The sequence below is a fragment of the Gracilinanus agilis genome, chromosome 5, assembly GCF_016433145.1.
Source record: "Gracilinanus agilis isolate LMUSP501 chromosome 5, AgileGrace, whole genome shotgun sequence".
Taxonomy (NCBI): domain Eukaryota; kingdom Metazoa; phylum Chordata; class Mammalia; order Didelphimorphia; family Didelphidae; genus Gracilinanus; species Gracilinanus agilis.
Window position 1 is genome coordinate 118,411,213 of NC_058134.1, and position 25,580 is coordinate 118,436,792.

Here is a 25,580-nt window from a genome sequence, read left to right on the forward strand (position 1 = left end):
GATGCATAACTAGAACAGTGCCTAGTAGCAACTATGAGAAAATCAGAGTACTGCCCATCAGAGTCTGTACACCACTTGAGGCCCTCAGAGACAAGGCCTATGAAAAAAATAAAGCACCAGTGGATCCATAGCTGCGGAGGATTGAATTACCTCTTCCATTCAGGTGCTCTGACTACAGGTTTTCTACATATGTGCCTTATCATAAGTGTTCCCTAGGTATGTTCACCTTTTATTTTCTTCCAATGATGTGTTTTTTATTTATGGGAGAATATCTTTTGGTCTTATGGGGAAATATTCTTTTGATTCTGTTCTTACAATGATATTTCATTAAAAGTTTTTGCTTTGAGCTAATTATATCTTCTAGTTAAATAATAAAACTGAGTGCATTGTTGGGGACTCAGGAGTTAGGATTTTTGAATAGATGTGGATGTATAGAGCACTGTGAATGTGGGTTAATTTTTTATGGTACCCATTATGACCCATGGGGCAGCTAGATGGCACAGAGGATGGAGTACTAAGCCTGGAACCAGGAAGAACTGAAGTTGTATCTAGCCTAAGACACTTACTAACTATGTGACCCTGGGCAGGTCACTTAACTCTGTTTGCCTCAATTTCCTCTTCTATAAAATGAACTGGAAAAGGAAATGGCAAACTATAACAATATCTTTCCAAAGAAAACCCTAAATGGGGTCATGAAGAACCAGGCATAACTAAGTACTGAATAGCACATGTGAGAGAGTATCCCAGATGTTATGCTTGACTTCACAAACATATATATATATATATATATATATACACACACACACATGATGTTTCCAGCTATAGGCTTTGACCCACTTAACTTTTCTCTCATCTACATTAGCATCAAGCATTACTGAGCATTACTTTTCTAATCTTTCCCTCAACTTCAAGCTTTATCTTTTGGGGGGGATATTGAAGATCCACAAAAACTTTAGCAAATAAGCAGGCTCCAAATAAGGCATAGCCCCAGAACTGAAGAAAAAGATCAGAAAATGTTACCCCTTGCAGTTGATGCTAACATGGGTCAATATGAAATGGGTAAGCTTGACCATCTGTAGAAATAATACATCTGAAGAGGTGGTTGGCAATTGGAGTGTTGTAAAGATTGGGCTGCTTCCTGAATCTCATTGAGAACAGTGTGTCTCCTAAACCATATTAATCTGGCTGAGATAACTCAACTCAGAAAAACCATCATTTTAGACATGCTACTGACAAGATGGTTAATAGTTTTTACAGAGTCTAGAAAAAGGACAGTCAAACAGATGTGTCACTATTTCTCCAACACTGCAGGGAAAGATATTGTATGTCCCAATTGGCTAACTTAAATATGTATTTTGGTCCACATGGTAATAGCCTTTTAGTGTAGAAGAGCAAATTCAGCTGTTATACTGTAATGACAAAAAGTAGTTAAATATATGGAACACTTTACCTCATGTTCCTCCATTATTTTCTGTTTCAGGTCAGTTATTTTTTTAAACCCTTACCTTCTTAGAATCAATACTGTGTATTGTTTCCAAGGCAGAAGAGTAGTAAAGGCTAGGCAATGGGGGTTGTGACTTCCCAGGTTCACATAGCTAGGAAGTGTCTGAGGCTAGATTGGTCAGTTAGTTACTAATGTGCAACTAAATTGTAATCTTCTTGAGGAAAGGGATACTATTTACTTTTTAAAAAATTTTCCCTACACTAACATAAAGAAAGCAAGGATGCAATAAGTTACAAGGGCAAGAAATAATTTGCTTGGTGGGCAATCTATTGTAGAGGTACTTTCTGGTATTTTGAAGACTGGCAGCTTTCCACATGAAAATGTAAAAGGCAGGATTCCTAGGTCTTAGGGATCTCTCCATCTCAGCAATTTGAGCATAAAGAGCTAACTGGTGGGACAGTATCCACATGGTAATGGACCATGTGTTCCTCACTGTAATGGGCCATGTGTTTCTAATTTGGCAGTCCTTCCAATCCCCAAGAGGACATTCTCACTGAATAGGTATACAGTTTATTGTATCATGCAGGGCAGTATTGCTAACACCACTTTGGCTGGTGCTTAGGGCTGGTGGATGCTGGCATGCCATCCAACAGAAAAGGCACAGCGCCATTGTGACAGATGGAGTCGTGCATTGGCATGCTGTCGAATCAACAGGTGCATCAAGTGTGAAAATTACATTTAAGGATTGACTCTGGGAAGCTTGGGTTCATATTTGAAGCCCAGGTGGCTGAGAAAAATATCTGTCACTACTAGGAAAACTCAGGATCAAGTTTAGTTTTTTTCTTAAAACTTTTACTTTCTTATTAAAAACTCCAAGACAAAAAGGCAAGGACTATGCAAACTGGGTTGTGACTTACCCAGAGTCACATAATTAAGGGATATCTGAGACGAGATTTGAACCCAGGACCTTCCATTTTGAGGTCTGATACTCTATCTGCTGGGACCCTAGCTACCCCTCAATCCTCAAAGTTAATTTTTCATAAGGCCCCAGAGAGAGGTGGATTTGGACTTTAGAAGAATAAACATATTGGTAGAGAAAGAAATGAAACTTGTCAAGTTCCCTATGGGAAACTATATCCATTAAAATTATCTTGAGGGGGTAGTTGGCCTCCAACACACCCTAGTGGTGTGACACTACAGAAGTCATTAACTCTCATTGCCTAGTCTTTACAACTCTTTTGCCTTAGAACCAATATATAGTATTGATTCTAAGATGGAAGGTGAAAAACAATTTTTTATGTTATCTTGAAACCTCTTTTCTACTGTGGGATAGGAACTAGACTATAATTTTAGGTGAGGAAGTTCCCTTTACTAATTCAGGTTAGTACCTTTTCTGTAACTGACAGTCTTATAGAATTACCTGAGACTCTGATAGGTTAAGACAGTAGCCAAGGCTTAGGATGTCTTAAAGGCAGAACTTGAACCTAGCTATTCCTAACTTTGTGACCAGATATTTATCCACGATGCTGTTAACTGATGATCTTAGGATCAATGAATATTGAGAAGGGAACTGTGTATCTTTTTTCCACAACAATGAATCATAGCCAAAACAACAAAACAACAACAACAAAGACAAAACAAAAAAGCCTCCAAATTTAATTTGGCTTTTAGTTTCCTTTCTGGCTCATTTTCCCTCTAAATCAGATGTCAAGTTAATTAAAACCCTTTGGAGAGATCTACATTAAGAAACACCCTTCCTGAAAAATAATAAAAGGATATCTCATATGTTATTACTGTTTCATTTGTGAGTCTTCCACACTCTGTTGGAAATACCATCTGGAATATAATTTAGTTTACTGCTGTGATTCTTGGTTATTGTGTCCTCTTGCTTAGAGACACTGAATAATCCACTCTTTCTGTCAGAAGTAATAATACCAGGTACAACCAGGGGATGACATTTATTTCCAATAAAGCATTTTTATTAGAACTAATGACTGTATGCTGAAAAGAGTCAGCAAGAAGAGTTGCCACAGGCTAATGTGAGTGAGCTAATGGTTCCTCTGGTTTATTTGTCCAGAAGGGCTACATGTGTTGAAAGATTGACTTTACTTGGGGAGCCAGAGGAAAAGGAGATAAAGTAAAAGTCACTTAGATGAGCAGATAGAAGAGTTACCAATGGAGCTCTTAGTTCCCCCAACCAAATGCTATAACAAGAATGACAGCTGTGCATTTGCACAGGGCTTTTTACTTATTCTCCAAAGCACCTTTCCATCAGTCCTCTCACATCTAAATAGCCATGACATAGCATTCCACTTACCTCCTTAGGGTCACAGGTGAGCCTTCACCATTTATAGCTGAACCCAGAAGGTGATATGGCTACTTGATGACCATCTTTATGCCATGCTTCCAAGTGTAATCCAACATACCCCTTTCAATTTTTAGTTTTGTGAACAGCAAACAATCAATACTACCATTCCTGGAAAGGACCTTTCAGTCAATTGTTCTGTGACTCTACCTACCATCTCTGAGACTTCCTTGACCAAAATGCTTCCCTAGCTACTACTTCCCAATATATATTGGGGGTTTTTTGTGTGTTAGAATACAAGTTCTTTGCCAATAGAGATTGTCACTTTGTTCTGCTTGCATTCCTAGTATCAGGCATAGGGCATGATCACTGTCAGTTAACAGGCATTTATTTAGTAATACTTACTATGTGCCAGTCACTGTGCTAAGTGCTCGGAATACAAATACAAATAAAAAGTAAGACAGTCCCCTGTCCTCGAATATCTTACATTCTAATAAGGGAAAGGCAACACATAAAAAAGCGTTGAAAAGGGGGTGAAGAGTTACCAGCCTTAGGGGCATAATGGAGAAGTCCAGTTGTCTAGCCCTTATTGTTCTGCCTTGGAACAGATATTTAATATTGATTCTAAGACAGAAGATAAGGATTTAAAAAAAAAGAAAAGAAAACCTCACAACAAAGTATTCCCTACTATTCTTGATGTGATGATGAAAGGACGGGTGTAGGTTATATGGCAACACAGTTAGATGAATTTATTACTACTTGAATAACTGGAACTGAAAATTAATCATTAAATTAGGTTGATTTAATGATTGTTGAAAGACTTCTAGAATATTTCTCAGGGATGAGTGTTTGGTCTTTGCTCCTCAACATTTACATTGATGACATTGCACCATTTTAGAGACCTCATTGACCATCTAGTCCAGTTCACATACTGAAAGATTCCTTTCACAATAACAAGTCTAAAATATGACCATATTACTCTAGGCTTGAAGGTTTCTAATGTGAGGAAGCAATGGATGGATGGCATGCTTATAAAATTACATATCCTTTTTTGCTTCATGTTAGCTGTGAATATATTTGAAGAAAGAGCCAGTCTTCACAGAGGAACGGATAATACGCAGAATCTTTTAGGATTAAATTAAATAAAGATATCAGTGAAGGGATACACTCAGATTAATAAATTATCAACACAAATATAAGATGAAATAGAAAGCTCTTGACAACAATTAACTTGAAAAAGATTCAGTAGCTATAGTGGACTTCAAGTTCAATATAAGGCAATAAGGTGACTGGCAAAAAAAAAAATGGACTTAATCTTTGACCACATTGATGGAGTAATAAAACACAGGGAGTGATGACTATTCATACACTTAGAATACATCTGGAACATTTTTTTTCTATCACTGGGTGAAATATTTTAAGAAGGAGGAAGAAACAAATAGTTTTAAGTGCCTACTATGTGCCAGACACTGTGCTAAGTACTTTACAAATATCATCACATTTGATCCTCACAACAACCCTGTGATGCAGATGCCATTTTTATCCCCATTTTACAGCTGAGGAAACTGAAGCAGAAAGAGGTTAAACGACTTGCCCAGATTCACACAACTAATTTTTGGGTGCTGGATTTGAATTCAAGTCTTCCTGATTCTAGGCCCAACACTTTTTCCTCTGTGCCTCCTAGATGCCAACTGTACTTGAATAAACTGGTTTATTAAGAGTAGAGTGACCAGGCCAGCATGCCCAGTTACATGATTGTGACTTGGAGGTATTTAACCTACAAAGAAGACTTGGTTGAGGTAGTGAAGGGTCAAAATAGCTTGATATTCCAAGTGTTGTCATGCAGAAAAAGATTACATTTGTTCTGGCTAACTCTAGAAGGGACAACTAGAAACGAAAAGAAATGACAAAGATGCAGATTTTGACTAAATGAAAATAAACAGTTCCTAACAATTAAAACTGTCCAAAAGGAAAATGAGTATTTCAGGAGGCAGTGGGTTTTCTATCAGAGGAGGTCTTCAAGTAGAAGTTAAAAGTTTCTTAATTATTTATCAAAGATGTTGTAATTGAAATTCCTATTCAGTTGTTTATTGGAATAGAGGCAAAAACTAGACTTTTAAGTCTCTTCCAATCCCAGGATTCATTCTAAAGGAAGAATCTTAGAAGGCCACAAATGAGGGCATGTTAGAAGCTTTTTAGTTCAATCCCCTGTTTACAATGTTTTTATTTGTATCCTTTGTGTTCATATCTACATTTCACAATGTTCCGCCCCCCCAAAGATAGCAATCTCAATAATAAAGAATTTTTTAAAGGGAAAGAAAACCATTTCAACAAATTAAACTAATATATTAAAAAAATACAATAATACCCCACCTCCACACTGAAGAAGGGGAAGATTCTTTTCCATATTTCCTCTTTGAGGCTAAGCACAGTTATTATTTCATGACAATCATTAAAAAAAAAAAACTTACCTTCTGTCTTAGAACCAGCATTGGTTCTAAGGCAGAAGAGTGGTAAGAGCTAGGCAACAGTGGTTAAATGACTTGTTCAAGGTCACCCAGCTTGGAAGTATGTGAGGGCAAATTTGAATCCAAGACCTCCTGTCTTCAAGCCTGGCTCTCAATTTATTGAGTCATTTAGCTATCCCTCTGACATGCATTTTGATTATTTTGCTATTATTTTTCCATTTACATTGTGGTTCTCATTGTGTATACCTTTCTAGTATCCTACTCTGGTTTGTAGCAATTCTCACAAATTTCAAATGTTCCTCTTCCTTCATTATCTTTATTGTATCTGATAGCTCAGTATACTTCCATTACATTCAAGTACCAGGACTTGTTTAGTCATTCCACAATAGATGGGCATTCACTTTGTTTCAAGTTCTTCGCTACAACAAAAAATGCCACTATAACCATTTTAATGTTCTTAGGCTTTTATTTTTCTCACACTTCCTTGGAAAATATGCCTAACAGGAGGATTTCCGAATCCCAGTCCTTTCATTTTTCTGAAAACAGAAACTGAGTCCTTTAAGAGGTGGTATTTTGATGAAGGTCATATTATAAATGGTAGAATTAAACTTATACCAGTACTTCTGAAAAGCAGAAGTGGGGCTCTAATTTACCCACTACACTTTACTATAATACTGTATTGTCTCCTCAAATATGACACATCTGCCCCTGGAGTCCATAGTGAGAAAAATGGTAGATGAGGAGTCAGATTATCTGTTGTTCAATTTTTTTTTGTTTTCTTTTCATCCCTGCTTAATAACAACCTAAAGCTCCAAAGGACAAAATGTATCTGTCCCCACTCTTATTATCTTACTTGAACACCTCCTGCCTTTCATGCTGATTCCACTGTTGTCATCACCAAGGCTTAACAACATGAGATTGAATTTACCTCTTGTTTAAAATCCAGAAAGTTGAATAGGGCAATGATTTGGACTGAGAAGAAGAAAAAATTCCTGGAAGCATTTTTTTACCAAGTAAATAATCTGCGTCTCCACCTGCAATTAATCAGTTCCCTATTCATATGGGATTCAGCAATCCTAATTTATGGAGAAATTGTACATTTGGTTTTTGTATTTTTTGTTCCAACACTCAATTAAAATAGCATTTCTACATGATTCTCTGGGACTTTTATCCCCCAAATCACCTTTTATTGGTCTTATAAATATTTTGTATATACTTAATAGGTATGACCTTTTTTGCAGATAAAATTTCAACTCCTTTATTGTAGACAGTTTAATTTTTGTCTTTGTATCCCTAGTATCCAGTTCAGTGCTTGGCACACAACAGGTGATTGTTTGTTACCTAAATGAATGAGAAGAGTTTCTACCCTAGTAGTTCCCTAAACCAATGAGACTAAAGATGTGGACCAAAATGTTTGTATGTATATATATACCGGTATGTGTGTGGTACATTTGTTCTTCATGGGCAATCAGTTTTCATTGATTTCTCTGTAGGAGCTGAAATAGATAGCAACAGTCTACATGTATTGCAGAAAGTCTATGATTAGTAAAACCATGGACCTCTTTGCTACCACACCCCTACCTTGGTATTCATGGGTTAGTTCTGGGAACTCCCGGAAATTGTTCTCTCCACAGCTAGAAGAACTACAAGCTGAAAACTTGGCAAGACTTGAAAATTATCCCTTTCTATTTTCTGATCATGTAAGAAATTTATTATCAATTTCATTCTGTCTCTGGGGAACAAGCTTATAGAAGGCGTTTGAAAAAGCCTTTCAGAAACTAGTACCTATTGTTTTAGATCACTAAGGAGTTATTATCATTGCAATTATTAATAGTAGCAACAATAATAATGATAACAACATCTCTATTGAGAATTTACTCAATAAATATTTATAGAGTTACTATAATATGGGAGCTAGAAAGCAGTATAATATCTGACTCCTGTTCTCAAAGACAGTGTAGCTAAAGAAATAAGATAGGTGTGATACACAAGTGGTATAATCTTTTTTTCTCTCATCAAGAAGTCTTAGGGCTTAATTTAAAGTGGTATATTGTGACTTAACTTGGTCTTGATTTATGGCACATAAGTCTGAGCTCTTTCAAGGTAATCACAAACATGCCCTGAGTGTAACCTGGAGGGGTGCTCTGTAAAGATGCTCAGTGATTCTAATTTCACTATATGTTCTTGGTCTTATTATTTTCTTGATAATTACCTGTGCTGTATCTTAGCAAAATGATAAATGGATCATCTTGGAAAAGAAGCTTATAATTTTCTTCTTAATGTACAACAAGCTCTCTTTTTCTTTCCTTGGTCACATTAATATTTTTCAGCCCAGAATCTCCTAGGAGAATTTAGTAAGAGAATATTCTGCTTCAAATAAAAATCACACTCACACATTGACTGTCTTAAAATCTATGCACCTAAACCTTTCTCTTGCTTAGGTCTTGACCCAGTGGGACATTGAGAAAAAGTCAAAATTGAAACTTAATAAAATCAAAGTATGGATTGAGGAATACAACTAGCTTTGGGGATCATAATGGCAAGAAAGTTCAAATGCTGCTGGAGTAACAGGCCCCATCCTGGGCAAGGAGGACACCCATTTGGATGCTTAAAGGATGCTGCATGTAATATAGTCCAGGACATCTTTTTAAGAACAGATAAGGGGGTAGCTAGAAGGCTCAGTGGATAGAGATGGGAGGTCCTGGGTTAAAATCCCACGTCAAACACTTCCTAGCTCTGTTATTATGGGAAAATCACAACCCCAATTTCCTGTCTCTTCCCACTCTTCTGCCTTAGAACTAATACATAGTATTGATTCTAAAATGGGAGGTAAGGGTTTAAAAAAAAAGAACAGGTAAGATATAAATGGTAGCTGTGGGGGAATTACTCATGGAAAGGAGAGTTTATGGGAAGGAAGGCAAAAAAAAGAAAAAAAGAAAATGGCAGGGTTATGAAAAAACCTTTCTGATTAAAATTCCCAATCAATAAGTGAAATAAAAAGGTTTATTTCATGGATCTGAAAATTCCCAATGGATAAGTGAAATAAAAGTATTTATTTCAAGGATCTGTGAATGCATTGGTGTGAGTTCCATTTCTAACTATGTAGATAGTAACTATCAAAGCTAGATCAAAAACAAGGTGATAGGACCATTCTCCTTGTCCACATGTCCATTATGCTCTCAAACTACCTTTTCACTAGGATAGACTACCACCAATATATCACCTGGTCTATAACCCTCAGGATAAATGAGATGAAGGAGGTGGTGTCAAAGGCAATGTATCAGCCTTCCCTCAAATGGTAAAAACTCAGACCTCTTGTCTTGATCAATGATACATGTAAAACCCAGTGGAATTGTGAGCTGGCTAAGGGGGGATAGAGGGGTTTGGGGGAGAGGGAAAAAACATGAAATATGTAACTATGGGAAAATATTCAAAATAAAAACTTAAAAACAAACAAACAAAAACTCAGACCTATCCCTCTCCAGGCTCTATCCTTCTCTGCTCTCCCTTTCCATTGTGCCCTATGAAACCTTCTAGTGTTAACAGATTCTTCTTAGATTTCATCCACTTAGATTTCTTTTTTCTTCCAGTGGTCTCTCAATTATAACTTTCTCCTGAAGATAACACATCTCTTGACACTCTCTACAAAATTAACTGCTCTTTTTCTTACTACCTAGAACCAAAATGAGGAATTAGCATATTCCTTTCTCTGTTCTGCCACCTTTAGACTTTCTCTTTCCATCTATCATTCAGATTCAAACTTTCCTCCAATTCATTCCACTATGAAATAGTTCAAACATTCTGGAAAGCCATTTGGAAATGCACAAAAGTGACTCGAATGTCTATATTTTTTGACCCAGAGATTCAATATCTTTATATGCACACATATGCTGCGGTGATCTTATTTTATTTTATTTTCACATAATTTCATTTATGTATTTATTTTTTAAAACCCTTACCTTCCATCTTAGAATCAATATTGCATATTGGTTTTAAGGCTAAAGAGTGGTAAGGGCTAGGCAATGGGGGTTAATTGACTTGCCCAGGGTCACACAGCTGGGAAGTATCTGAGTTCAGATTTGAACCCAGGACCTCTGGGCCTGGCTCTCAATTCACTGAGTCACCCAGCTGCCCCTATTTTTTTTTTAGAATATTTTCCCATGATTACATGATTCATGTTCTCTCCCTCCCTTTTTCCCTCCCCACTCCTGGAGCTGACAAGCAATTCCACTGGTTTATACATGTCTTATAACTCAAAACCAATTTCCACATTATTCATATTTGTAATAGAGCAATCTTTTAAAACCACAACCCCAAATCATATACCCATATAACCAAATGATAAATCATTTGTTTTTCTTCTGCATTTCTACTCCCATCGTTCTTTCTCTAGATGTGGATAGCATTTTTTTTCATAAGTTCCATGGGATTGTTCTTGATCAGGGGTCAGCAATGTATGGCTCTCGAGCTATATCTGGCTCTTTTGAGGACCAGATATGGCTCTTTCTGCAGGAGCCATAAAGTCAAATTTTTTTCAGGCGCTGTTACAGGAGCTCGCACTGTGAGCACTGTATGGCTCTCATGAAATTACATTTTAAAAAATGTGGCTTTTATGGCTCTCACGGCCAAAAAGGTTGCCGACCCCTGTTCTTGATCATTGCATTGCTATTAGTAGCAGAGTCTATTACATTTGATCATCCTACAATGTTTCAGTTACTGTGTACAATGTCCTTCTGGTTCTGCTTATTTCACTCCATGTCAGTTCATGGAGGTCTTTCCAGTTCATATAGAAATCAAGCAGTTCATCATTCATTATAGTACATTAGTATTCCATCACCATCATATAGCACCATTTGTTCAGCTGTTCCCCAATTGAGGGATACCCCCTTGTTTCAAATTTTTTGCCACCACAAAAAGTACAGCTATCAATATTTTTGTACAAACTTTTTTTTTTATCTCTTTGGGGCACAAACCCAATAATGGTATAATTGGATCAAAGGGCATGCAATCTTTTAAAGCCCATTGGACATAATTCCAAATTACCTTCCAGAATGCTTAGATCAATTCACAATTCCACCAGCAATGCATTAGCATCCCAATTTTGCCATAGCCCCTCCAACATTTATTGTTTTCCTTTACTGTCATATGGGCCAATCTGCTTGGTGTGAGGTGGTACCTCAGAGTTGTTTTGATTTGCATTTCTCTAATCAGGAGGGATTTAGAACACTTTTTCATGTGATTAATGATAGTTTTTATCTTTTCATCTGAAAACTACCTATTCATATCCCTTGATCATTTGTCAATTGGAGAATGGCTTGACAGAGTTTCAATTTCTCAGCATATATCCTGAGAACTTAACTTTCCTGGGAAATGCCAGTACACTAAAACTAAAATAAAGAGATTTCATTTTTTAGTCCCATTCTCTACTCTCTAGGCTAGTCAGTTTTGCTGTACTTATATAAGAGGACTGAAAAGCTGGAGAAGACTGAATGTCTGGGCATGTTAGCTCAGTTGGTGAGCTCACAGCTTAAGGCCCCAAGTGTACACTCTGTATTGGTCAGTTCATTTTGTTCCATGGTCTCTCCATATGCCTGATTAGCTAACCCACTAATTGCCATTGAAGGGAACCATGTGACCATGTGAAAAGAGAGATGTAGATGGATCAATGTTTTCATTCCATCTCCACTTTTGAAAAACAAACAAACTCAAAGTGAGTATCTTGCTAATAATGATCAGTAAAGATAGAATTGTTAAATCAAATAATAGTGTCTGAGTCTTCATGACCTCATTTGGTTTGTTCCTTTTTTTTGGAGGGGGGCAAAAGTACTGTAGTGGTTTGCCACTTCCTTCTCCAGCTCATTTTACAGATAAGGAGAGTGAGGCAAGCAAGTGTAAGTGACTTGCCCAGGATCACATAGCTACTAAGTGTTTGAAATTGGATTTGAACTGGGGAAGAGGAGTCTTCCTGATTTCAAGCCCACTAATCACACTAAAAGAATGTCTTTGTAGAAAGAATCAAATCAAGTCCTTTACCCCCCTTTTTTCCCCAACATTTGAAATAAATGGCTTGAAATGAAAACTTAGGTGGCATGCTTATCAGATCTGCAAATGAACAAAGCTAGAATTTCTACTTTTGTTGAATAAGAATAATCAGGATTTCAAAATATTTGAAAGAGCACTGTATTCAAATCCTGACATTAGCACTTAACTGCCTGTGTGACCTTGGGCAACCAACCAACCAATCAATGGGTATTTAAAAAGTGCTTACAATATACTAGTACAGTTAGTCTCTGGGGATACAAATGCAAAAAGTGAAACAATTTTTATGATAAAAGAGTTCATATATTAACAAATCCCAATCTCTTTAGGCCATGGCTTCCTTATATATAAAATGAGAAACTTGGATTATTAGATGATATCTGAGACCTCGATTATACTTATCCCTATTAATCATTAAGTCTTTCACTTGTGTTAAAAAAAAATACACACAAAAAAGGATGGGGGTTGGTTCCTTTTGTTATTCTTCATTAGTCCATTGAAATCTCACTTGTCCTTGTTAAAATGGGACACCTATAGATTTTATAGGTGAAACAGAGAAAATATCAAATCTCTAAAACAAGAGGTTCTATTTTCTTTCTCACCAACTTTTTTTTCTCCAGAGATGCTGATAAAACAATGAATTTTCACTTTTTATTTTAATATTTCCCAAAAAACTGACATAGATAAATGCTCATAGAAACAAAAATGACAAAAAGACTGGATAATTTACATGGTAGATAACCAACTTCTAAATAATGACCATGCATTAGATTAGACTGAAGTCACCTTGCTCTTCCTAGAAGCATGAACAGCCCATTATTTGTTACTATGCTACACTGTCCCTGTAACTAAGCATCTGTTTAGAATAATCAAACACAAATATTTCTTTTTTTTAAAGCTTTTCTATAAGGTAGGTTCAAATGCAATTGATGAACAATGTTATCCTAGGGAGTTTAAGATCAGAACTAAAGCTTTCACAAGATTGTTTACTGACAAAGCCCCTATCTTCCCTTTCTAGGCTCAAGGAGATATTTTCTATTTTCCTGTATGAATGAAAATCCAATTAATGGAGTTGTGACTCTGTAGGAAGAGTTGCATATCAGCACAGTCTAAATTAGATAGGAAAAGTAGAGGCTAACATAACAAAAAGTAATATATTTAGGATTCCAGGAAAAGATCGAAATCAGAGCAATAATGTGATCTGGGATGTTGGGCAGACATGAATCAATTTTTGAGATCACTAAAATGATATGTCTATCAATGAATGAATAAGTGACTGAATTTTTAAAAAGCATTTATTACATGCCTACTATGTACATTGTAGTAAGCACTGAGAATACATATAAAAGAATGAGATGGCTACTGCCTTCAGGGAGTTGACACAGGAAAATGGTAGCCAGGAAAAGGCATTTTGCTGTAGGATGTCACAGAAGGGATGAGTGTAGCAATAGGACAGTAGGATGAAACAGTGGTTGTGGAAGGGGAATTTAAATAGGCAATCACAGAGCAATGTGATTTAGGGCTGGAAGGGACCTGAAAGATCATGTAGCCTAATACCTTTACTTCAGGGATGAGGAAAGTCAAGATGAGAGTAGGAAAAGGAAGTAATTTACCAAGGTAATGTGGTAAATAGCACATTAGACCAGCCCTGCCATTTTGCATTTCCATTTCAGGTTTGATATCTAGGTACTTCTATTTCCATATTGAAGAAGGTTCATAGAGTATAGTATCATGGGCTTCGTGTTATTTGGAATTTTGGGGGTTCCATTGAAAGGTATTTGGGGCTCATTTGAGTTTTAAATATTTAGATATATGACAAACTTCCTGTGGACTTTTAGGGGACTTGGAAACTACATTTCCCATGATTCAATGGGTTTCTGGTATTACATGATGATGTGAGCAAAATGTAAAGCGTAGCTTAAATAGAGAGGACTTGATTGGGATGTCCTCCTTGGTTACAAGGGAGCTAGGTGGGAGAAGGTATGGTGGGGAATTTGAATTAGATCTTAGCAGGCACATGGTCATCTTATATTTTACCAACATGGCCTTAATTAAAATATTAATACTTCTTTTAATATCCATCTATATCATTTTTAATCATAACATTTTGGCCAACCACGTTGGAAACGTAACCCTCAATTTTTCAGATATGAGAGCATTAAAATCCTCTCCACAGCTATAGACATGCTTCTGCTGGTTTTGCACTTTTCTTTTTGGCTACTTTGCTCAGTTCTTTTGAGCAATTTTTTGAAAGGGGAAAGTTATTTTTCTGCACCCCTCTATTTTCTTTTGAGGGACTTTTCCAGGAAAGGGAAATGCCATTTTTCCAACAGCCCATCTCTGGCTGCTAGTTCATACATTCCCCATGAACTTGGTTTCAAAGACTGTTGGCCCTGCCCACCAGATTCTCCCTGGGTTTCCCAAGCCTTTTCCTGCTGCCCAGTGCTTATCCCAGGTCCTGGTAATTGTTCCTGCCTATGCTGAATGCCTGATGCTTTGCCCAAATGCTGTTTTCTGTTTTCCTGCCTTTCCTGCTGTGACTGCTTCTGCCTGCCACCTGTCTGGCTCCCTGCCCTCCCCCACTGTCTCCACCTGCTGACTCCTGAGATTCCTGCCCCACTGCTTGATGTTATCCCTAGAGACTGATGCCACTGCTTAAGATTTGGGAAGTATGCAAACCTCCCCCCCTTCTCTCTCATTGCCCAAATTCTCATAGACATTAATGACTTTTAACCTGAAAGGAGCTTCTATTCCACTACCACCCTCCACATGGTTTTTCTAAAACCTAACCTAGGATTTTCTCTAGCCCCCACTCCAGTTGGCTTCCACATGGCTAGCATTTACTCTTAAAACAGGAAGTAAAATGACAAGCATGGGCCTCACGGCCTATTCCAAACTATTCCTTGCGATTATCTTGCCTGAAACTCAGGAAAAAAAAATTCACCCCCATAAACACACTAGATCTGCTCAAGACTTTGAACTATGTACCCCTTATGCTCAGAGCAGAGCTCAGTTAGAAGGAACTTGAATTGGACCAGCAGTGGATTTTAAAATCTCAGAACTGAATGGGTTTTATTTCTGTTTAAAAAAAAAGTCTCTATATCTTATTGTATTTTGCTGATTAGTTTTTTGAATTAATTTTTTTGTTTTGTTGATTTTTCTGTTGCACTGAATCATTTTAAGCTAATGAAGTTTTGGCTGCTAGATTAATTCTATTTATGATTTTATTGTAACTCCCAAATAGTGAACAAATCTATTAGAATTGGTAAAAAGGGTTTTGACTGCATTGCTTGTAATCTGTTACTCATAATGTATTTACTAATTTCTTTAAGGTTTCATTTTTTTAAGTTTACCTGTATTAATCCAATTCTGTTATCTGTACCACTTATGAACATCTTAAACATTTTTAAGTTGTAAAAAAAAGCCCATAAGCCTTATGTATACTGAATTTTCCATCTCAACTATAGGATCACATGTCTTAAGTTTTTATTCTATCTTAATAATTGTGTACAACCTTCGTTGAGAATTTAAATTATAATTTTATGAGAGGTCTTTAGAATTGACTTTAGATGCCTAGTACCCTTCTGTATAAATGATAAGGTTTTACGTATTTATTTTAAAGAACTGTTGTCTTAAAGGATAAGGTTTTATATATTTTATTATAAAGAATTGTTCTCTTAAAGGGGTAGAGGAAACATGGAAGTTTCCCATCCATTTTTTTCCCTGTATGCTTGATGTTTAGCCTCTATTTAGCTTGCTTTCCCATCAGAAGGATTTAGATTTCCTGAGGATAATTTAGAACAGGAAGGATTTTTTTTTAAATCAGATTTTTTTAGGCTCTGCCCCACAATTATTATGGAGGTAGTAATAGAGTTTGTTGAGAAAATATCTTAGCCAAGGTTGAATGATTTATTATACCTCTTGAATTTGTAACAAGTATATAATTTTTTTAAACATCATAGCAGGTGGTTATAATAATGGGTTTGTTTGCTATTGTCTTTAAATGGTTATTGGAAATTATGGTACTTTATTTGAATGTGCATTATGAATCTGCTATTTTACGAAAACCATTTACACTCACAATTCATGCAAAAGCTTAACAGGAAATGGATCTCATTTTGGGGTGAAAAAAAACCTTTCACTAGTTCTAAGCCATATATTTTTTGATTTTTAAAACATTCTTTTATTTTTCTTCCTTGCATGTGCAATGCAATATCTGTTCTTTTCTCTCATTTTTTAACCTTGAGAGCATTGTATTTTTTTCCTGAATTTTTATTTTTCTTATTGCTTTTCCTTTTAATTTTTTAATAGAACAATTGATTTTTTCCTTTTTTCTCATTTTTGAACTTAAAGTTCATATAATCAATGTTAATCCTTTTGATTTTACAGTGATATAAGCTTAATATAAATATATATTTGCTATAATATTAATATATACCTCAAAAGCCTTAGACTATGGTAACCTGCCAATTATTGGTAAATATAATGGGGTTATGATTAATATCACTCAAATGATTCCAGGAGAAGAAAAAAAAAGAGCCACAAGGTCATGGAGACTGACTGAGAATCTGCAAAGTGCCTAGGAGCAGAAGATCATGCAGACCATGGATTGAGGAAGCTCTATGCCAATACTAAAGGGCTTGAAACTAGTGTTTGAGTTTTGGAGTTCCAGCTTTTCTAACATTTTAGAGGCCAGACTTCCCTTTAACTTAAATTCCTAGTAAAGCACCTAAGATTGGTTATCATTATGACTTATTCCCTGAGAAGGTGCAGGCAAATCAGACCAGGGAAAGACATTTCCCTTGCACATATATTTAGTCCTGTTATTTCTCTTATGCTACTTTCTGTAGTCCTGGCTCCTGGATGGGTAATTGCAAACTGCTTAAATCACTTTAATTGGCCTTGATTTAAGGACCTGTTATAAGTTTATTTTTCCTTACATTTTTGCACATGAGATTTTGACATTTTACATTTCACTCACAAGTTAATTTTTTTTCCTTTATTTGGATTTTATTCTTTTTTATTTTTTTTGCCAATTGATTTCTCCAATTGATTTCATACAATCCTATGACTCAGCCATGTATCCTTAGGTGACCTGAGGTACCCTCTTCAGGGGAGAATGTGTTATTTGGAAATTTTCCTCAGGGGGGGTATTAAGTTTTATAATCATAATGTCTGTATTATAATCTATAATTTAAAATTTTAACTCTTTTAGGAGTAATTTCAGGGGGGGGGATGTATAATTCTCAGAAGGAAATGTATGCTTTATAATCTATAATGTAAAGTTTAAATTCTTTTGAGAGTAACTTCAGGATAAGAAATTTGCTATCTCCCCAGAATCCAGACAACAAACCTGTTTGGAGAAGGCACCATGATGATGTCTGAAGAGCCTTCACTGGATCATTAAGATCCAAATTGAACTTTGGGGTGCAGTCGATTGAACTATGAGGAGTTGAATGCATTTGTTTTTGAATGTACACTCTTATGCCAATTGGCTTTTTGTCAATGCTGCTAGTTTTTATCCTTTTTCTTTTATCTCCAAATTCCTGTAATTTAAAAGTTGACTATATTTACAAGATCCACTGAGAAAGATCAGTCTTTTTCACTGGATCTCAAGGGGGAAATGTGTTGTTTTGAATTTTGGGGGTTCCATTGAGAGGCATTTGGGGCTCATTTGAGTTTTAAATATTTAGATATATGACAAACTTCCTGTGGATGTTTAGGGGACTTGGAAACTACATTTCCCATGATTCAATGGGTTTCCAGTCTTAAGTGATGAAGTGAGCAAACGTAAAGCGTAGCTTAAATAGAGAGGACTGATTGGGATATCCTCTTTGGTTACAAGGGAGCCAAGTGGGAGAAGGTATGCCAGGGAATTTGAAATAGATCTTAGCAGGCATGTAGTCATCTTATATTTTACCAACATGGCCTTAATTAAAATATTAATACTTCTTTTAATATACATCTATATCATTTTTAATCATAACAACTTCATCCCTGAAAGAGACCTCAGGGATCAAGTGGTCCAACCACTCTGTTTTATAAGGGATAAACCTAATTAAAGGAAAGACTACACATTCAATAAACAGCAGAACTAGGACTAGAAATCAGATATATTGACTCCTAGCTTAGCCATATTTCTAATATATCATATATCCTGTGGTTCTGATACATGAGATATTTTAGAAAGATTCTTATTTTTAAAAAGAACCTTATAAACCTTGTTTTAAAATATTATATTGTACTAAAATTTTATATTAAATGCCCTAAATGGGGAGAAGTCCACATTGCATTATAGGAAGTGAAAGATACCTTAAAGAAGACAAAAGAAAAAAAGAAAGGTCCATATGCAATGAAATAGTCATAGTAGCACTATTTGTACTATCTATCAGTTGTCAACCTTTTGCCATCTGACATCTATCCCTACTGATTAAGTGAATCAATAAGCATAATTGCTATGTCTACATGATCAAGTACAAGGTACTATTATTCAGGGGGCAGCAGCTTCTAGAAAGACAGGCATAGTGACTGGTGTCTGGCATCTGAGTTCATAGTACTGGACCTAGCCTTTGCCACTGTCTTCTTGTATTGCCCTTAAGGCTTAACCCTTAGGTTGTTAGATGGCTTGTTGAATGAAACACTGAACTTAAGAAATAGGAAGTTCTTAGTTTGCCTCAGAAACTTGCCAGCTGATTGACTCTAGACAAGTCACTTAGTTGGTCTTAACCTCAGTTTCTCCACTTGTAAAATGGGGATTACTAGTTCCTACCTTACAGTGTGGTTTTACCAAATGAGATATAATATAGAGCACTTTACAAATCACAAAGTGGTAAATATATGTGAACTATTAGACCCTCATAACTGAGACAGGAAATTTTCAGATTTTATAACACCAAAATGGTCCTAGCAACTTAATGACCCAGACTGAACATATTGAAGTCTTTTTTAGTGAATTTAAATAATTATCAATAACTTCTTAATTTAGTATGATGTATACTTCCCAGGCTAGTGAGAGGTTAATATAGGTAGTGGTGGTAATGCGGTTCTTCAGCAAAAGAGAAATATGGATGAGACTAGAGGGTAAGTCTGGGCTCAAAACATATCTAAGCCTATGAGGCTAGCAAGTATAACAAATTTTTATATTGTTGTCAAGTTGTTCGAGTTGTGTCCTACTCTTTGTGACCCCATTTGGGGTTTTCTTGGCAAAGATATTGAAGTGGCTTCTGTTTCCTTCTCCAGCCTATTTTGCAGATAAGGAAACTGAGACAAATAGGGTTAAATGACTTGCCCAGGGTCACATAGCTAGTATGTGTCTGAGGTTAGATTTGAACTCAGGAAGATAACTCTGCCTTTTTCTAGGTTCTGCACTCTATCTATTATACTACCTAGCAGCCCAATCATTCTATAGTCTAGCTTAAATCATAGCTTCCTGCTTGGCCCTGAACCTATGTAAAATGAATCTGGGATTTCACAATTACTGAGGTACTAATAAACTTTATTGGTTTTTTTCTGTTTTTAATGTTGATTTTGCCACTTCAGACTCTTAACTATGAAAGATAATTCTTTATTTGTCTATCCTGAGTTAACAGTAGCTTAAGTACCCCTAATTAGTACCTCTGAAAATGGAATTAACTCCCCCTCTACTACTTTTGAACTGAATCTAATCAAGAAAAGATTAAACACCCTACTTAGTGAGAAACTAGCAAGGTACTTAGAAAATTCACACTTTTAGAAATTCAATCAAATCAGGAAACCATGAACCTTTTTGATGAGAACTTAACCTTCAAAAGGTGAGAAGTAGAGCCTACAGACACTGCCCCCTGGGCATGTTAGACAATTTGGAAACTATGATTGAACCCTCAACTCCTTCAGAGCATATTACCTTTGAGAAGATAGTCTGAAGAGATTGTCTTCTTGAGATAGTCTTAGATAGTCTTCAAGGGAGCTTTTGCTGGAGACTATGGCTTGGTTGTGGGCTTGGAGCTTGGCTTTTACTTGGACTCTGACTCTTGGATTACTTTGTTGGGTGAGTAAAAGGCTGAACCCTTTCCTAGCTTCTGGAGAGACTTGCTTCCATCTTGGAGAAGGCTGCCATGGTTACTCACTACCAGCCTTCCTGGTTGAGAGCTAATTAATCTCTAGCCTGGATTAAACAGACCCAGAGCAAAACATTTATGTTGATAGGATAGATAACTTCTCTATTCCCCCCACCCCCGCACATTTCTTTTTATTGTTTTCTCTCTATTTGTAAATATTTGTAAATAAATTTCTGACTCAAGACATAATAAATACTGGCGACCACATAATTTCATATAATCATCTTCCAACCATTAATTTTAACCTTTATGTAACTCTCATTTGTTTCCCCAGCTCAACTTGTTTACTATATTCCTAATTTCTGCTCTTTGGCACTAGATTCTAGGCCACTCCCAGATCAGGAATATCTTAGTTGACCCGTTCTTCTCTTGCTCTTCCAAACCAAGGTGTTTCTATAAACAAAAGGAATACCTATTCAGTGCTAGCCCTCATGAAGGTCCTACCCTAAAAAAGGAACTATAGAAAGGAAATCTTTTTAGGACAGGCATAATAAATGCAGAGGTTTTAAACATTAGCAAATGCTATAGACCTAAAGGCAAGAGAAAAGAAAGAAGGGAGTTCTATATTTCAGCTCCTGCTCCATTAAGCATTTAACATTCTAAGAGAAGGCTGCCATTGGCTATAGGAGATTTGTTTATAGTGTAATCTTGGAGCATATAGACAGCACAGTTATGGAAAATGTTACAGCATCAAGATTGATAAGGCTCATCAGAGCCCAAGATTAACTATAAATTCTTAATGTGTTCAGGTAAGACACATTTGTTATCTTGCAGCAGGCAGACAAAAGAGCAAACACAATGATCCATGGAAGGAGAAAATGGAGATGCTACTGAAGTGGAATGTGCCTTTATATGTCACCTTCTCCACCTCATGTTTTCACAGCTGCACCTTCAAACCTCTAGCTTGTTGCTTGGGGTTTAGCAATAGTTTCCTTCAGGGGTCATTAAAATTGATTTATTTGCTAGCAGTACTGGGGTTTTCCATGCCCCTGAATCTGTTCTCTCCATGTAACCCATGGAGGAGTAACCTGGGAATTATGTTTTCATCGTGGGAAACTTCAACTTGAGAAAATCAAAGGGGTTTAAACAGGTCATTGGTAACTGGTGAAGCAAGGCCTGATTGAAAGAACTAATGTTCTGAAAGTCAAGGGGCCAGGGAGAGAACTGAAATGGGATCCTTGTTTTTCAGGTTATCTGGAGGTACTATGAAACCACAGGAGCACAAGGTTTTGAACTGCCTACATCCGGGGCTCTTGAGGGCCAGAGCTAGCACTGCTTGTAAGTTATTTCTTTAATCTCTGAGATATTAGAATGGGAATACTTTGGGAGGTGGGCCTGTCTTCCTTTTCCTCTTGGTCCTGAACACTTAAAAGGCATACTAACATTATGGAATGAGAGCTAGCTTGGAAACAAGACTTGTATTTAATTCCTGCCTCTGACCCAGTCACATAGGACAAGTCACTTAACATCTAGGAAATTCTTTGAGACTATAATTTGCAGAGGAGGCACTGACAAGCATTGGTAAAGGAATTCCCCTTATCTGGAAGTTTTCTCTACCAATTAAATCACGAGTCTAGAACTTTGCACATAGTAAGTGCTTAATAAATGCTTTTTTCATTCTTTAGCTGCTAGAATGAATAATAACTAATATTTATATAGTACTACTATATGCCAGAACCAGTGCTAAGCACTTTAAAATTATTATCTCATTTTATCCTTACAACGGTCCTGGGAGGTAGGTCCTATTATTATCCCCATTTTATAGATGAGGAAACTGAGACAAATAAAGGTTAAGTGACTTGCCTAGCATCACACAGCTAAAGTCTGAGAACAGATTTGAATTCAGGTCTTCTTGGCTCTAGGCTCAGCATTTCATCCCCCATTCTATTCACATTTAGCTGTGTTCTATAACATTATGTAGGAAATAATAAATTCCCTTCACTTCACTTATAATAGCCTATGCCACTGATGGGTATTCAATCCAATAAACATTTATTCACTGCCTACTGTGTGACAGGCACTGTGATAAGCAACAGGGATACAAAAGGAGTTTGGAAAGACTCCTTTACCTATTATTCCAAATAATTTATTAAATATTCAAATTAGTTAAAATTGGAATTAGGGAGATATTATCATGATTTTATGGAGAAAGAGTCAGAGGCTTAGAGTGGGTGACTTATCCAAGATCAAAAAGGTAGTTAATAATATGACTTAAATCTAGATCTATCAGAGATAATTTAGTTCAATCCTCTTATTTAATAAATAAGAGACTGAGGTCCTGAGAAGCCAGATGACAAAATGCTCTTTTAATTGCATCATCATCATCTAAATCAGTTTAATAGTTCTTTAAAGTTTGCAAAACACTTTACAAATATGTCATTTGATCCTCAGAACAACCATAAAAAGTAAGTACTTTTATTATTCTCATTTTATAGACAAGGAAAATAGGGCAGTCAGAGGTTAAGTGACATGCAGGGTCATATAGCTAAGTGTCTGAGGCTAATTTGAACTCATTTCTTTCTGTGATCAGACCTAGTGCATGATCCATTATATCACCTACCTGCCCCAAACAAATAAACCCATACAGTTACCCCACTTATATAGAGACCCTTAAATCAAATGACATTTTAAATTGTAGAATCATAGGATTTAAAACTAGAATGGAGAGGAGAAGTAGGTAGTAGGTAGCACAGTTGATAGAGCACTAAGCCTGGAGATAGGAGGACCTGGGTTCAAATCCGGCCTCAGATACTTCCTAAACTATGTGACTCTGAGCAAGTTACTTAATCCTGTATGCCTAGCCCTTACCTTTTCTGTCCTAGGATTTTAAGGATAGAAGGTAAAGGCTTTGTGGGGAAAAAATTAAAAGAGAACTGTACCTGGAGTCAGGAAGATGAAGGTTTGAATGCCATCTATGATGCTTTGTATGACCTTGGACCTGCCATTCAGCTGTTGTAAGTCATTATGTAAACTGTTAAACAAATCTTAAGATTTCATATTAATCAGTTGTCATTATGTCATTCAATCTCATTTTTTAATATCTGCAAAAACAGGCATTGGTGCCCAAAATATAAATAATGCAATCTATAAAACATATAACTAACACTCAATCTTGGTGGTAGCAAACTCCTCTCTAAAAGAAAGCCTAAGAGAAAAGTATAGTTTGGATATAAGTTCAAGTACTGTGTTGGAATATATTTTTCATTTGAATGAATGGGTATGTCTGAATGAATTGTTAACTCTGAGGCACATGGGATTTAAGGGACATCTCCAGTCTACATCATGGATTACTACCTGATTTTGCCCTATTGTTGTATGCTACATGGAAAACTGGACAACACAGCAAAAATATCTGGCAAATGGTTAATAAGTGTCTGGTATACCTACATGACAGTGGATAGAGTGCTGAGAAGATAGGAAGACCTGAGTTCAAATGTGATCTCAGACAATTACTAGTTGTGTGATCCTAGCAAGTCACTTAACCCTCATCCATAAAATGAGCTGGAAAAGAATCTAGCATCCTTGCCAAGAAAATCCCAAATGGGGTCACAAAGAGTTGGATACAAAAGTAAACAAAACAACAAGAACAAATGTTTATTGATTAATTAGATTTAAAATCAGGAAACCTGAACTCAAGATATCTACTAGCTGTGTCTTCATGGGTAAGTCCCTCTAGGTCCTATGAGCCTTGGTGTCCTCATGTATAAACTGGGAACAATAATTCTCACATACTATTTTCCAAAAATTTTGTGAGGAAATAAGTATGTTAACAACAAAAAACTGTACAAATTCAAACTACTTTCTGTGACCTGTGTTTGTTGACCATTTGGTCAGCACAGATTGAACTGAGTATGTATCTGTGAGTATTTCTAAGTTATTATCATCAGTAAACTAGCATTATTCTGCCTGTCCTATACCTCAGTAGAAGTGCTCATGTAACCTTGATGCATTTCAAATATTTTTTATTTAGGGGCAAAGTGGCTAACAGCTTACATTTCAAAAATCTCTAAAGTATCATGACAGGCAGATATTGCTAAAATGTTGGGTAAGTGTCCCTGTGCTCTTAAATAAAAATGGTTTGAAAATGCATCAAGGCCCCATGAGCTATTCAAGGAAGATGTGGGATGAAACGTTTATGCCTGTTTCAGGAATGGAGATGAGATAAGAAACAAGACTCTTCTGAATCAGATTTTCTAAGTCAGAGATGCTCATTCTGCATCAAAGGCACATGACTTGGTGCCATTTTCAAGCTAGTTGCTGAAAAAGTAAAGATCTTTTTGTTTTAACAGTCTTACCAGAGGGGAGTTAGGTGGCTCAGTAGATAGAAAGCCAAGAGTCCTGGGTTCAAATTTGGCCTCCAACACTTCCTAGCTATGTAAATCTAGGCAAGTTACTTAACCCCCATTCCCTAGTCTTTATCTCTCTTCTGCTTTGGAATCCATACTTAGGATCAATTCCAAGATGGAAGATAAGGGTTTTAAAAAACAACACAATTTTACTTTACCCTACCAAGGGCAAAAATATATATATAAAAAAAAAAGACACAGTTCTTGTTCTTATAGAGTGTGTTATGTAATAGGAAGAGTGTACCATGTAGTCATGTAAGGATTTTTGTTGAATTAAGATTGTGTTATTTGGAATTCTGGGGGGTCCCATTTAAAAGTATTTTAAAAACTTCCTGTGGATATGTGGGGGACTTGAAACTACATTTTCCATGATCCAATGGGTTTCCTGTTGGGGATGACGTCTTTAAGGTAAAGCCCACCAGCTTTAAATATTGGGAAGTGGTGTGTCACGTGGGTAAGTTAGGCTGACTTCCTTGGGTCTACCTTGGCGTTTCCAGACTCCCTCTATTTCCCTACCTTCTACCTTCCTAATTGTAAATAAACTACCATAAACCGATCCTGACTTGGGTCTATTTTAATTATGGAATCAATCTGAATTATTGATTCTTGGCGACCATACCTTAAAATATATATCTATACAATATCTAATTTTCCCATTATTACAAGATGAGGGGGGAATAAAAAAGGGATGAAGAGAGAAGGGATAGAGGAGAAGAGAGAAGCAGAAGACAGGAAAGAGGAAAATCATAGGATTTCACAGCTGAAGAGGATCTCTACAGTCATCTAGTCAGGAATTCCTTCTAAAATATCATAGTCTCAAAGGATTGTGAATTACATAAATCTAAAAGGGCACTCTGAGGCTAGATGTGCCTAAACCCATAT